Source organism: Dipodomys merriami, unplaced genomic scaffold (genome assembly GCF_024711535.1).
Source record: "Dipodomys merriami isolate MVZ:Mamm:240054 unplaced genomic scaffold, mDipMer1.0.p SCAF_501, whole genome shotgun sequence".
NCBI lineage: Eukaryota > Metazoa > Chordata > Mammalia > Rodentia > Heteromyidae > Dipodomys > Dipodomys merriami.
This window is the reverse complement of record NW_027206071.1, coordinates 484,124-500,700: the sequence shown is the minus strand read 5'-3', so window position 1 is coordinate 500,700 and position 16,577 is coordinate 484,124. Positions and strand designations below refer to the sequence as shown.

At 39.3% G+C, this 16,577-nt stretch overlaps 1 long non-coding RNA gene across 1 annotated transcript in view; it reads right to left on the bottom strand.

The window, feature by feature from the left end:
- LOC138810628 (uncharacterized) overlaps positions 1–16,577 on the bottom strand; it is a 72,056-nt gene that overhangs the window by 46,391 nt on the left and 9,088 nt on the right. The window contains exon 2 of the long non-coding RNA XR_011367204.1: positions 4,965–5,081. This is a non-coding gene — a long non-coding RNA (uncharacterized lncRNA). The remainder of the gene's footprint in view (positions 1–4,964; positions 5,082–16,577) is intronic.

Here is a 16,577-nt window from a genome sequence, read left to right as displayed (position 1 = left end):
TTAAATACCACTACAACCTTGTTTTTACCCAGTAAGAGTATTTTTCCTGGTTAAGGACAATTCTCAAGGGAACTTACATGATTTACAGCAAGGTTTGTGAGGTTTGTTGGTTTGGTGTGAAAAACAGCCATCTTCACCCACATTGCTCCCTCTCAGCTAAGTCTCTATGGATTTCTTTACATGAAAGCCTATTTTTCCAAGTAATTTTAAACTTTCTTAATAGGCTAAGTTGTGAAAAATTTGACCAATTAAAATTTACCTGTCATAAATTTTTAAACTTTTTTGAAATTCCTTTTTCAGAATCGCAAATTCACCAATCCTAATTCCAACTTTACCATAAAAACAGTTAATATGTTTTTTCCTGATATGCTCTCCATGAAACTATTATTTTCCAGTGGCTGTGTTATGCATGTATATGGTCATATGAGCGGATGCTGAGCAAAATGAACTCCAAGCTATGGAAACAGACATATTTATTTACAGTTGTTGTTTCTAATGTACAATGTGATTTCTATTTCCTCTATGGTTTATCCCCTGCTGTATTTGATTTTGGTACCCTGTGTATTGTGCATACATTTACCTTAATTAGGGAAGGGAACATGAACAACAAAATGGCAAGACAAAGGACAAAGGGCAAACCAATGCAATAGCAATACTCACAAGAAAATAAATTGGAAATGTACATTACAACTTGTGAGGCGTATTGGGGTGAATTAAAACTGTGAGAAAAATGAGAGAGGGGGTAACAAGTTTGAAAAGTTGTGTATTTACTAGCTTACAATTGTGCTTACCACTGCATATAACTTTGACATTATAATTAAATTTAAAAAATAAGCTGCATGAAATAAAATTTCACTGTATTGGTATAGTAAATATTATTCTTTATGTAGTAACTTTTTAAAAATCAGTACTATTTGACATCTAATTTGAATTAATTACCCATTTTTAATCAAAGGGCCATCAACTTGAATGTTATCCAACTAGGCAATATTTTCACAATATACTTGCCAATATTTTGAAAAAAGAATAAATTTAGTACTTTCTCGTACTAAAACAGAAAACACTTTAATTCTACGGAAACCCAGAACTTTTGAAAGTAAATAAGTTGTTAAGAGAACAGAATATATGTGTTCTTCAACATTCATATGAATAATAACTACTCATTTTGAAATAATGAACATTCCATACCTGAGAGATTCAAAATAGTATTTGTGTGCATGTTATGAAATTCTGCATTAGATGCATTTTCCAATGGGGTGTTACAGATAGAGAAATGAACAGAAAAATATCCACATTCTGGTATAGTATAAAACTATGAAACGTCAGTTAAAATTTGCCACGCCGACCCCAGTAGAGTCTGCTTAGCATGGGAAACCATCTATCAGACCATGATAGGGGCTTCGAGACCTATCTCTGAGTTTTGGGACTTCACCGAAGTCTACCTCAGAGAATGGGGCTTTACAGAAACCTATCTCCAAGTTTTGGGACTTCACCGAAGTCTACCTCAGAGAATAGGGCTTCTAAGAGGCCTACTCCTGGGAAAAGGCTGGCAAAACCCCTGGAAAAGATGTGTTTCTGCCTATCTTTTCCTCATAAGAGTGCCTATTAATCTTTTACTGCTTCTACTGCTCTTTGTACTTACTCATTGTCAACGTTCCCTTATTCAAAGCTCTTTCTTAAGAGTGTTGACGACTCCAATATCTGATGAGTGTCTTAAAAATATGACTAACTCACCAGAGTTAAGTGCTACCCTGAAACCCCTCTTATGGAGGCTAGTAGACAAGTTATAAGTAAATATAAAAGTATTGGGGGTTTCACAAAGTCACTTCAGCAGAAGGAATTGTTTGTAAGAGATTTACAAAAAGTTGTAGGCGCGGCTAGAACAGAAAGAATGTATGGCAATTGCTGAGATAACTACTTAGGAGAAAGAACTTCCTCATTTACTAAGAGACTTGCTAAATCTAAGTCTCCTTGGTGCTTACTATTAAAGAAGGAACAGGAAAGATCTTAATGGGACAGTTAAGGCCTCTATAGAATAAAGTAGTGGTTAATTGGTGACAATCATCGAAACCAATTGTATTTCTTAAAAATAGAGGTAAAGCCGGAAACAAGTGCCTATCAGGCGACCAGCTGGTGACCGCCCAAGAATGAAGCCCTGAAGCAAGATTATGTAACCTTTTGCCCTTTCTTATGGAGACTTTTTGCTATAAAAGTTTGTTATCCTCTGCATTAAATCGCACTCAGCACTCAGCACTCAGCATCCACTCCTAATGTGTGTGAGTTGTCTGTTTGCCATCTCCCCGTCCTATTCCAGGTTCCTCCACTAGGTATCCTCCGTCGTCCCGACAGAACCCGGTCCGCGGCAAAAATTAATTCTTCAAGAGTAAGCAATTGTTTAACAGATTAAGCTATTATTTCTATGACCATCAATCCCAAGGTTTATGCAATAAAGTCATCCTAGACCAACAGTTTCCAACTTGTAGGGTACACTTCAAAATTCCCTTAATTCACATCACGAATAGCTTATCTCCATAGTGAAAAAATACTACACCTTTGCTAATGTGATGCCCTCCGTGTTCTGGAAAAAGCACCACAATAAACTGGGTTGCATCATTTTTCCTCCACTGGTATTCTTGCAAATATTATTTATATTTATACTTTTTAACTATCATAGATAAACAGGATGCTAATATCAGAAGATTACATTTCAAAGCCCACCCAGGCAGGAAGGTTCCCTAGATTCTTATCTCCAATAAACTTCTCAGCAAAACCAGACACAAGTGGTACTGATGTTGAAGTGTTAGGGCATGAGCCTTGAGCATAAACAGCCTCAGAGACAGTGTCCAGGCCCAGAGTTCAACACCTAGGACAAACCAATAAAACAAAAACAAAAACAATCCCAAAACCTAGCATTTTTCTCATTGTATACAGAGACATGTCATTAAGGAAATTGCTTCCTGTGTTACATACAGGTCGAAGAAAGAAGAAGTCACACAATTATTCTCTTCATACAATGTTATACCAAAGCCTCAAATAATTGCTCTTTTTCTAAATTTATAAATTAATATCATCATTTGTTGGCAACTCTGTCTACATTATTCACATTATCATTTTATACATAAACTGTTTTTTAATATCTATTAACGGAGTTCTAATTATAACTCCCTTGAAAGTATATTCTAGGCAAATAGAATGCAAGAAACATTTGTAAATTTGTCAATTAAACCCTCTACTTAAAAAGAATTTTGTAGTATCCTATAGAATATGAAATTACAAACAAAACCAAAATATATATTTTAAATCTAAACTCTAATTTAACAAGGTCTATAAAGTCCTACATTGGACCAAGTTTGCTATATGTCCAGGCTTAAGCTTTTGCAATCCTTCATCCTTTCCTTGGAAACTAACAGAATGAAGATTACTTAATTTTTCAAATTTTGGATGGGAATCATGAGCCATTTTGCATCTAAGAATGTTTCTAATGAAGAGAGCATTTAAAAGCACAACTGAGGATTATATATGAGTTGCATTTCAATAGGAAATTACTTCTCAAAACATAATGACAAAATTAGCCCAAACTTCCAACTGCGTATTCCTTTCTTGTTTGGTTACTTTTATTAAGACAAAATTATACTACCTGGTCCAGGGAAGGTATCACTATGTAATTCCAGTTTCTAATCTCCTGTCAGTCTGAGTGCTAGAATTCTAGGCTTGTATCACATTGACCTGCCAGAGTTTCTTGGTTTATTTAATCTAGATACAGACTAGCAATTCTGAACTTCTCCAGTGATATCATCCACTAGACTGCTCAGACTGTTCATGGACTATATTAAAAGATGTTCTAACATTTCACAGAGGATATGATCATTTTCAGATACACCTGTGGGGTCTCTGATTCATTCCTACATGGATCCGATCCCTTTCATAATGATTACTTGTCTCTCTTACTATCTCTGGTCCATATCTATGTAATATTCTTAAACTTTTTTGAAGAAACTTCACTTGAGGACTTTCTAACATTAAAAATTATCACTTGATTCTAGTCTTACTGAGGACATATTATCTATTGTGTCCTAACTTTTCTATATCTTCTGAGAATTGCTTCATTTGTGTATTTGTGTGTGCACATATAAGTGCCTCTGTGTTTATGTGTAAGTTTGTATGTATATATGCAAAAGCCTCAAGCTCTTATTCAGCCATCTTGCTCATGACTGGTATTCCATCACTTGAACCATTCTTCTAATACAGCTTTTGGCTGGTTAATTATAAATAGTGTCTCAAAGACTGTTCTGCCCAGGCTGGATGCTAACCTGAGCTGAATAGCAGAGGGACAGCGCCAAGGACCAGAGTTCAAGTGCCAAGACCACCATCAAAAAATATATATAAGTAAAGGAAAGAAAAAAATGTGATCTTATCCACCAGTTCATGGCTAGTATAATCCCTGCTCTCTCAAGATGGACTTTTTTTCCAGTTAAGTCCATGCTCTTATATCTGAATTGCATTGTAAACAGAATTATTCTTCCATTCTACTTTTTACAAATTTGCATGATTAACAAGCATGATTTAGAAAGAGAGTGGCCTCATACTTCGTGTTCCACGTAGGATTAATGCATTCCCTATATCACTCTCATAAATCTACATACTGGACTTGGCTTTATTGTTTCAATGTTGTCTTATTTGTAGAGTCTTCTATAGTGTAATGAACCCTTAAACTTAAACACAGAACTTCTCTTTCTCCTATTATTGCTATTGTTTCCCTTACTGTTAACTCGTGTAAACTTGGGAAATAATGTGCAGCACATACACTCCTTAAAAAATGATCTGAGAACCTTCTTCCCATTTAAAATTCACCTTATTTACAGAGGACTTAAAAAGTTTGAACTCAATATACTCATGAATAGTGTATTTATAAGCAATATAAATGGTATTTTCTCTTTACTATGTTTCTCTGAAACATGTGTTACCTCAGGTCCAAAGGTGTCCTTGGGTTATTTTGGTGAAGCTAGAAAACATTCATTATATCTCAAGCATCACCATCGATTGTTCCTGGAAGTAACTGTTACTGGATGTGGAAACTGATCCTAGGAGAAGAATGGAACACAGAGGATTGACAAAGTTCAAGTTAACTTGTGTTTTCCTTTTTACTGTATAAGAAAAGGACAAAGATGGTAACAAGGCAGTAGGGAAATACCAAAGCTCTCCCCAACCAAAAAGAGAGTTTGAGTTCCAATGCTTAATCTCCCCAAGAGACCAACAATAACAAAAAGATGAACACTCAGAGAAAAACAGGAGGTGGAAAATAACAAAAAAGAAAGAGAGGAAAAGAAGAATTTCAGAACAGAGAAGAGCGAATACCCCTCCCCCAACATTCACTGGCCACACGGCAGTGTGCCAAGCCATGGCCAGCCGGCGCTGCGGGGGCTTCCCGTATCCAAGAGACACAGGGGACTGCCTGCATATCACCTGCTCAGAAGCCGACTGAGGTACCAGTTTACAGACCTGCTGATCGCCACAAATAGAGAAACCTACCAGCTGTGAGTCTCCACTATGATCCCACACCCACCCCTCACTTTCCACCCAAGCAGAGAGGCTCCATCCCGCCAAAGCCACCCGGCACCAGCAGCACATCAAAGGGAGCTGTCTGCAGATAGCACAGAAGTGACCTGAGGTACCGGTGTCAGCCCCGCCAATTGTGACGACATGGTGGGGGCCACTGGGGTCCCAGAGACACAGAGGGCTGCCTGCAGATCACTCATGCAGAAGATGCCTGAGGTACCGGTGTCAGACCTGCCGATTGTGACAACCTGGCGGGGGCTGCCAGGGTCCCAGAGACACAAGGAGCTGCATGCACATAACTCGTGCAGAAGCCGCCTGAGCATGGACACTGTGGACCCGACAGCTTCGACAGAAGCAGACACAGAAGAGAATCACACAGAGCCACCACTGCCCAGCCTAGCCCGCAACCACCCCAACTGAACTCGGATTGCAACAGCAACTGACAACCTACACCACACAGAAAGAACTAGCTCCAGGGTGAATACCCCACAGGGGACAGTGTATCCCTCAAGGGAGACCAGAGCTTGAGGGAATCTTGAGACCCTGACCCAGACTCCCCACCCCAACACCCGGACCACAGGACCCACTGAAACTGGGAACTGCTCGAGAACTCCACCGGCCCTTGGAGCACACTCTGCTGGGCAGGCTAGAGCAAGAGCACCCCTGGAAGGGAGCTTAAACACCCAAGCCAGGAACAGTGCCGCTGGGTCCAGACAACCAACAGTAGAAGAAATGTAAACTGTGTACCCCAGGCTGCATAACCTAGGTGGTATACACAGCAGCACAGGCCTAACCAGCATGCCCCAGGTGGGGGGCCAGAACCAGGCCTGGCAATCCGGTGCCTGAACAACACAACCAATTCCTCCCAACTGAGCATAAGCCTCAGCAGAGAGATGAAAAACAGGGAACTGCACACCGTGGGAAGCACACCTGTGACAACAAAAGACCTGGAGGCTCAGTACAAGAGAATCCAAAAACCCACCAAAACCCGACCCATAAATTCTAGGCTGGGATTGGGCAACACAGGCCACCTGCACCTGTTAGTAGGCAGGAGCTCAGGCTGGTAAGGTGGCTCAGCAGTAGAGTGATAGTCTTGGATGCATGAGACCCTGGATCTGATTCCTCAGCATTACATGAGCAGAAAGGGTCAGAAGTGGTACTGTGGTTCAAATGGTAGGGTGCCAGCCTTGAGCTGAAGAGCTGAAGGACAGCACCCAAACCTAGAGTTCAAGCCCACAACAGCCCCCCCCCCAAAACCAACCAACCAAACAAACAAAAACATCAGGAGCCCATAGCCGACTCAAGCATCTGGGAGAGTGCATCCAGAGCATCTGATCTTGCCAAGAGCACCCATAGGAGCAAACATGAGCAGTCTAGGGTGCACAACCCTTCTAAAGGCGGGAATTACCAGCAATCTACAGCAGAGAGCTGAGAATCCTATATAGATCAGACCAGCAGCTGGAGGTACGCCCCCAACAGAACCCAGATCAGGCACAGACTCTCTCTACCAATACAGAATCAGCAACCAAGCAAAGACAGACACACCAAAACAAAATTGCAGATTAGTCTCCAATAATACCTGAACCCCCATGAGAAAATCACAGAGAAAAATTACAAGGTTTATCACTACCCAGGATAGCAAGCTATCCTCAATAGCCAGCAGCCACACAGGGGAGAGCCCCAGTGGGAGCAAAGCAGGAATGGAAGACAAAAGCTACATCCAAGGGATGCTGGAGGCAATGACTCAAGAAATAAAGTGAGAAATAGACCAGAAATTGAAAGAGCACAAGGATGAGCTATCAAAAGAGATACAAGATATCAAACAGGAGATGCTTGCAAAAATAGAGTCTGCACAAACCTCAGTAAGAAGTGAGATAAATGCCAAATTAGAGGTAGTACATACCTCATTAAGAGGTGAGATCAATAGTTTGAGAACCAACATCGAATCTATAAAGGAATCCATTTCCTCCATACAAACCACAATAGAATCCATGGTCAACAGAGTGAACGAAATGGACTGTAGAGTGTCAGATACAGAAGACAGAATACACAAACTGGACCAAAAAGTGACAGATATGGAAAAATCACTCAAATTAAGCAAAAGGGAAATTCAAGAGAAAGAAGATAATGCAAAGAAATTTTACCTTCATATAATTGGAGTGGATGAAGGTGAGGAATTTCAGAGCAAGGGAAGGCAAAAGCTAATCAACAAGATAATCGGTGAAAAATTTCTCCACCTCAAAAAAGAACATCTTACCTACATAACAGAAGCATATAGAACACCCAACAAGCAAGATCCCAGGAGAAACATTTCTAGACACATTATAGTAAAAATGATAGATCTGAATAATAAGGAAACAATCTTGCATGCAGCAAAAATCAAGAAGTAGCTATACAACAATGGGAAGAAATTAGAATCATTGCAGATCTCTCCACACAAACACTGAATGCAAGAAAGGCCTGGGAAAGTACCATACGAACCCTGAGAGCCAATAACTGGCAACCCATACTGATATACCTGGCAAAGCTATCATTCACATTCAATGGAGAACTGAAAAATTTTAATAGCAAAGAAAAACTAAATGAATATATAAACGTTAAGCCAGCATTACAAAGAATACTAAGAGGTGGGACATAACCTGAAGAAAGAAACCAGGAACTGGGACCTGCACCCAGACAGACATTAATCAACTTCTAACTGAGCAAGCACAGGAGGAAAGGAAAGAAGAAAAACTCAGGAAAACAGGGAATGACAGGGTCAACAATGCATCTCTTTATACTTTCTCTTAATATTAATGGGCTTAATTCACCAATCAAAAGAAAAAGAACTGCAGACTGGATCAGAATTGCCTTCAGGAGACCCACTTCTCAGCCAAACATAAAAACAAATTCAGAGAAAAGGGTTGGAAAAGGATCTACCAATCAAATGCCCCCAGTGAGAAAGCAGGTGTAGCTATCCTGATATATGACAAAATAGAATTTTCATTAAAATCAGTACAAAAAGACAAGGACGGACACTCCATATTAATACCAGGAACAATCCAAGAGGATGTATTACCATCATCAACTTATATGCCCCAAATATTGGTGAACCCAGATATGTTAAACAAATACTCTCAAACTTACAGAATAAAATAGATCCCAATATGAAAATACTAGGAGAATTTAACACACCACTCTCACCAAAGGACAGGTCTATCAACCAGAGGATTGGCAAAGAAGCTACCGAATTAATAGAGGACATACTTCAAGCGGAATTAACTGACATCTACCGAGTATTTCACCCTAAAACAACACAGTACACATTCTTCTCAGCAGCTCATGGAACTTTCTCCAAAATAGAACATATCATAGTTCATGCAAGGAACTTAAGAAAATACAAAGGGATTGACAAAATCCCCTGTACCCTATCAGACCACATTGGAATCAAGCTAGTTCTCAATAACAAAGCATACTGCAGAAATTTCTCTAATAAATGGATATTGAACAGCACACTCCTTATCAATGCCTGGGTAACGGAAGAGATCAGAGAAGAAATAAAATATTTCCTACAACTCAATGAAAATGAAAACACTTCGCAAAGAAACTTGTGGGACACAACAAAAGCAGTCCTGAGGGGCAAATTTATTGCCCTCAGTGCCCACATCAAGAGAATGGAGACAGACCAAGTAAATAATCTCATGTTGCATTTAAAACAGCTATAAAAACAAGAAAAAATGGAAACTAAAGTTAATAGACGGAGCCAGATAACCAAATTAAGAGCAGAGATTAACCAATTACAAAATCAGAAAATTATAGCCAAAATTAACCAAACAAAAGCTGGTTCTTTGAAAAAATAAAGAAAATTGATGGACCATTGGCAAGATTAATTTAAAAAAGAAGAGAGGAAACACATATTAACGGGATTAGAGATGCCACAGGAAAAAATCACAATATGTAAACAAGATATCCAAACAATCCTAATGGACTACTTACTTTCAAAATTTATAATCTTTAATGGAAGAAAACCTGGCAGAAATGGAAGCATTTTTAGAGAAATACAAGTTGCCCAAACTGAGCAAAGAAGAAATAAACCAATTAAATAAGCCAATATCCTACAACAAGATACAGAAAGCTATCAAAAGTCTTCCAACAACAACAAAAAAAAAAGCCTCCGTGTCTCTATTCAGAAAAGTTCGGCCTGAGCCAAGGAGACCTAACGTTTCTCCTATTCCATCCTGTAATGTTTTCAGAGTGTCTGCTTTGAGTTCAAGGTCTTTGATCCATTTGGATTTGATTCTGGTGCAGGGTGATATATAAGGATCTACCTTTAGTTTTCTACATGTAGTTAACCAATTTTGCCAGCACCATTTACTGAAGAGGCTGTCTTTCTTCCATTCTATTGTTTTAGCTTCCTTATCGAAGATTAGATGGCTATAGGTCTGTAGGTTCATTTCTGGGTTTTCAATTCTATTCCATTGGTCCTGAGGTCTGTTCTTATGCCAATACCAAGCTCTTTTGATTACTATGACTTTATAGAAGAGTTTGAAATTTGGTATTGATATTCCTCCAGCAGTGTTCTTTCCGTTGAGGAGCGTTTTTGCTATTCGGGGTCTTTTATTGTTCCATATGAATTTTTGGATTGCCTCTTCTATTTCCTTGAAGAATAACGTTTGAATTTTGATAGATATTGCATTGAATTTGTAAATAGCCTTGGGAAGTATTGCCATTTTCACGATGTTAATCTTGCCAATCCAGGAGCATGGGAGGTTTTGCCATTTTTTAAGTTCTGTGTTGATTTCCTTTTTCAAGATTTTAAAGTTTTCATCATAGAGGTCCTTCACTTCTTTGGTTAAGTTAATTCCTAGGTATTTTATTTTTTGTGGGGCTATTACAAATGGAGTTGCTTTCCTAATTTCAGCCACACTTTTCTCATTGTTGGCATATAGAAAAGCTATTGATTTTTGGGGGTTAATTTTATAACCTGCTACTTTGCCAAAGTTTTAAATCAGCTTGAGTAATTTGGGAGTGGAGTCTATGGGATTCTTTAAATACAAGATCATGTCATCTGCAAAGAGGGAGAGTTTTATTTCTTCTTTCCCTATTTGGATCACCTTAATGTCTGCATCTTGTCTTATTGCTGTAGCTAGGCATTCTAATAATAGATTGAAGAGAAGTGGAGAGAGTGGGCATCCTTGACTTGTTCCTGAGTTAAGAGGAAATGGCTTTAGTTTTTCACCATTGAGTATAATGCTGGCTGTAGGTTTGTCATATACAGCCTTTATTATATTGAGGAATGTTCCATGGATTCCTAATTTTTCCAGAACCTTCATCATAAAGGGGTGTTGGATCTTGTCAAATGCTTTTTGGGATTGCATACGGTTGCAGAGCTTCTGCAGGGCAAATGACATAGCTAGCAAGATCAATAGAAAGCCCACCGATTGGGAGAAGATCTTTACTAGCCATACAACAGACAAGGGTCTCATATCTAAAATGTACTTGGAACTCAAAAAATTAAACCACCCAACAACAAATCCTCAAAGAAACAACTGCCCAATAAATAAGTGGGCGAAAGGCTTAAAGAGAAGCTTCTCTGAAGAAGAAAGAAGGATGGCCAATAGACACATGAAGAAATGTTCAACATCCCTAGCCATAAAAGAAATGCAAATCAAAACAACATTGAGATATCACCTCACTCCAGTTAGAACAGCAAAAATCAAGAACTCTAACAACAACAGATGCTGGAGGGGATGTGGACAGAAAGGAACCTTACTTCATTGTTGGTGGGAATGTAAACTTGTTCAACCACTTTGGAAAGCAGTATGGAGGTTCCTCAAAAGACTTCACATAGATCTCCCCTATGATCCAGCAATCCCACTTTTGGGCATTTACCCAAATGTTTACAAACAAGACCACACTAAAGCTACCAGCACAACTATGTTTATTGCAGCATTATTTACCATAGCTAAGATATGGAACCAACCCAGATGCCCCTCATTAGATGAATGGATCAAGAAAACGTGGTATATATACACAATGGAATTCTATGCCTCCATCCGAAAGAATGACATTTCCCCATTCGTTAGGAAATGGAAAGGTTTGGAAAAAATTATATCAAGTGAAGTAAGCCAGGCCCAAAGAAGCATAGGTCCCATGGTTTCCCTTATTTGCAATATCTAGTATATGTATGAGTCAAGCGGAAAAGGTCAGATAATGTGATGTTAGGAAAATGAACCCTTAAATATGTATTTTAATGTTTCCGATTCTTTCATGCATGTGTTTCTAATGCATTTATGAGATTATTTCCTTGTTGCTTTGTATGTTCCTCCCCCACAGTGTAACCCCCGCTTTCACTATATTTGATGTCAGTATAACATGTGGAGGAGATGGGGACAAACAGGTCGTTTAAGGATTCAGGTGGACCTGTTGCAACAATGAGAAGTACAAAATGTCATGTCAAAACCATCTTTACAATGTCGGTGTGGGGGGGGAAGGGGGGTATAATTGGGTGGGGGGAGGGGGAGGCTGGGAAGGGAGGTGAAGGGTAAACAAAGGAGGAGGCTGCAATGCTTGGTAAGAAATGTATGCATTATCCTGCCCATGTAATTGTAGCCCCTCTGTACAGTATGTTCTCAAATAAAATAAAATAATATTAAAAAATAAAAATAAAAAGCCCAGGACGAGATGGACTCAGCAGAATTCTATAAGACCTTTAAAGAAGAACTAATAGCCATATTCCTCAAGCTCTTCAGAGAAACAGAGAAGGAGGGAGCTGTCCCAAACTCATCCCCAAACCAGGCAAAGACCCAACCAAAAAGGAGAATTACAGGCCAATTTCCTTGATGAACAGTGACACAAAGATTCTTAACAAGATTCTAGATAACAGAATCCAGAAACACATAAAAAATCATACACTATGACCAGGTAGGCTTCATCCCAGAGATGGAGGGATGGTTAAAAATACGTGTCAATAAATGTAATCCAACACATCAACAGAGCCACATGATTATCGCCACAGATGCAGAAAAGGCCTTTGATAAAATTCAACATTCATTCATGCTAAAAGCTCTGGAGAAAATAGTAATAGAAGAAACATTTCTTAAAACAATAAAAGCCATTTATGACAGACCAATAACCAATATTATACTGAATGGGGAAAAGCTACAATCAATTCTTCTAAAATCAGGAACAATGCAAGAATGCCCACTGTCTCTACTCCTCTTCAATATAGTCCTGGAACTCTTAGCCAGGGCAATAAGGCAAGAAAAAGACATTAAAGGTATCCGCATAGGGAAAGAAGAAGTTAAACTATCGCTTTTTGCAGACGACATGATACTATACCTTCAGGATCCCAAAAATTCCATCCCCAAACTCTTTAAATCATAAATCACTTCGGCAAAGTAGCAGGATAAAAAATAAACCCACAATAATCAGTTGCCTTCCTGTACACTGACAATGTAAAGAAGAGAGGGAAATAAAGGGAGCAATCACATTCACAATGACCGCCAAAAAAATAAAATATTTAGGAATTAACCTAACCAAAGATGTAAAAGAACTATTTAATGAAAACTATAAAAAGTAAAAGAACAAAATTGCAGAAGACTCTAGGAAATGGAAAGACCTCCCATGCTCTTTGATAGGCCGACAATATAGTGAAAATGGCAATACTGCCCAAATTAATATACAAATTCAATGCAATTCCTATTAAAATCCCAATGATGTACATCTCTGAAATACAGAAAACAGTCCAAAAATTGATATGGAACCACAAAATACCTAGAGTAGCCAAAACAATTCTAGGGAATAAAGACAACATGGGAGGGATGTCCATGCCTTCCTTCAAGCTCTACTATAGAGCCATAATAACAAAGACAGCATGGTACTGGCACAAAAACAAACCTGAAGACCAATAGAATGGAATAGAAGATCCAGAAATAAATTCACATGCCTACAGTCAGCTGACATTTGACAAAGGAACCAAAGACATACGATGGAAGAAACACAGCCTCTTCAACCATTGGTGCTGGGAGAACTGGGTGGACACATGCAGAAAGCTAAAAGTGGACCCCAGACGATTACCATGCACCAACATCAACTCAAAATGTATTAAAGACCTTAACATTAATCTTGAATCTCTAAAACCACTGCAGGACAGAGTAGGATAGACACTTGAACTAATAGGCACAGGAAGGACTTTCCTGAACAGAGTCCCAGGGACACAACAAATTGGAGAGAGACTCGACAAATGGGACTACCTTAAAATAAAAAGCTTCTGCACAGCTAAATTTATCACAACCAAGCTAGAAAGACAACCAACTAATTGGAAAAAATATTTACCAGCAATATATCAGACAAGGGGTTAACATCCAGTATATACAGGGAACTCAAGAAACTAATCCCTCCCAAGCCTAACAAACCAATTACTAAATGGGCAAGGGAACTAAAGAGAGACTTTTCAGATCAAGAAATAAAAATTGCAAAGAAACACATGACGAAATGTTCATCATCCCTGGTGGTGAAGGAAATGCAAATAAAGACAACCCTGAGATACCACCTTACCCCAGTCAGAATGTCTCACATCCACAAATCAGCGAACAACAAATGCTGTAGGGGATGTGGAGGAAGAGGAACCCTACTACACTGCTGGTGAGAATGTACAGTTATACCACCACTTTGGAAAGCAGGCTGGAGGGTACTTAGAAAACTAAAATTGGACCTCCCTTATTACCTAGTCATACCACTTCTAGGCATCTACCCTGAACAACAGGAACCAATATACAAGGACACATGCACCTCCATGTTCATTGCAGCACTCTTCTCAATAGCTAGGATATGGAAACCATCCAGATGCCCCACCACAGATGAATGGATCCAAAAATTGTGGTATCTATAAACAATGGAATATTATGCAGCCATTAGAAAATGACAAAATAATGGCATTTGCAAGGAAATGGATGGAGCTAGAAGGAATCATGTTGAGCGAGGTAAGCCAAGAGCAAAGACAAACGATATATGGTCTCCCTGATAAGTGGATGCTAAATCCAAAATGTTTGGTGATATTACAAAATTAACAAGACTTAAGAAACAAGGAACTCCCACTCATCTGGTCGAACCACTACTAAAAGTCCCGATGCTGCTGATCACATGTATGGTGGATAGTGTACACTGTTTTATGTTATAGATTGTGATAGACAATTTGCTCCAGGAAAGTTAGAATGAACTTGTGACTTTATATGAACATTAATATTCCACAATTCTGTGAAATTTAGGAAATTATGTAATCACTTAACCACAATTTAAAAAAAAAAAACTTCAGGGAAGGTAGGGAGTGAAGGGATGGTAGGGGGAAAACAATGGAAGGGGTAACAATACTCAATAGGAAGTGTACTCATTACCTTGCTCTTGTAACTGTAACCATCTGTATAGTGTCTTTACAATAAAAAAAAAAAATTAAAAAAAGAAAAGAATCTGAAGGCTTGAAGAAAACTCTGTCCCTGACTTTTTCGAGTGTGTTTTTACTCATACATAAGTTTTCTGTAAATTTCTAGTTGAGCGTACTACAGAAAGAAATAATTTCCTGGGAAGTTCCGGGAAGATGGTGGAGTAGAAGCTGAAGGCTAAACAAGCTCTCACATAGAACACAGATTTAGAGTTCCAGTGAACAGTCCTAAGCCAGAGAATCACACCAAGTGTTCCATCACAGGAAAAAGTGTTAGACCAGAGAGGAAAAATCCAGGCAAGGAGACAGATCGGAGCACTTGCCAGGAGATGCCACTGCTGCAGGAGCTGTGGCAGCGGCGGCCATACCCACCATACCTATAACAGAGAAAGTCCAGTACGAAGGAGCCAGACATGGTGGGCAAGCAGATTCTACTCAACACCAGCAAGAACTGACAAGGAACAGACATCTTCATCCTGTACTTCGCTGACCAGAGACGACCCAGGAACCAAGACGCTGTGTGAGTAGAGGCCTAACATCCTCACTCCTTCTCGGGGAGCAGAGGAGGGAAGGCCACACCCCCCAGTACCGGAGATCTCCATCTTCGATACTGAAAAAGCTCGGCGTAGCTGCTAGCTCAAACTCAGGCATTGGATGAAAACTAGAGACTAAAGTGACCTGACAGACTCGGCTCCACCCAGGGAAAAGTCACCCAGCTCAGGCGCCAGCCTCAGGAATGGCTTTCTTTGCTGGATAATCAGAGCCAGAGGCTGCCCCTCCCTTTAGCAGCCTTGACAATCAATTGAAATTTATTAAACATAAACCCTCAGAGTGGCTCCTGTCTGGGCTCTGTGAGTTTCTCACAAACTAACCCCCGGGAAAAGCTACTGTTTGCTGAAAGGCCTCAACTCTACCCAGAACCTAGCCTCATCACAGCATCTCCAAACTTCAGGAAAAAGCCATCTCCCTCTTTTGTGAAACTCAAAGTAGATCTCCCTCTCATTGAACTAGCCTGGGAAGTGGATCACAAAAACCTGGGTTAAGGTGAGCATTTATCTGCCGGTTCAAAAAAACAGACTTAATGAACCAACTAAGCCACAGGAAATTCAAACACCACAAGGAGACCAAAGAATGCAACAAGAGGCTGGTTATGAACAAAAGGGAGATACAGGATTTTTCCCACCTCTCCCCCCCAAAAAAAAAATTCAGTATTTTTGCACCTTTTATAAATTTTTTTTTCCTCCTTCATAGCAAAGCTCACACCAATGCTCCTCCAACTATTCAATGAAATTCAAAGAGAAAGTTCACTACAGAACACATTTTATGAAGCCATCATAACCTTCATCCCCAAACCAGACAGGGACTCATAAAAGAAAGAAAACTATGAACCCATTTCCTTGATGAACATTGATGCAAAACTTCTCAACACAATTTTGGACAATCAACTTCAACAATTCATTCAAAAAATCATACACCACGATCAAACAGGATTCATTTCAGGGATGCAAAGCTGGTTCAATATACGCAAATCAATTAATATTATTCATCACATCAACAGGAGCAAGAATAAGAACCACATAGTTATCTAAATAGATGCAGAAAA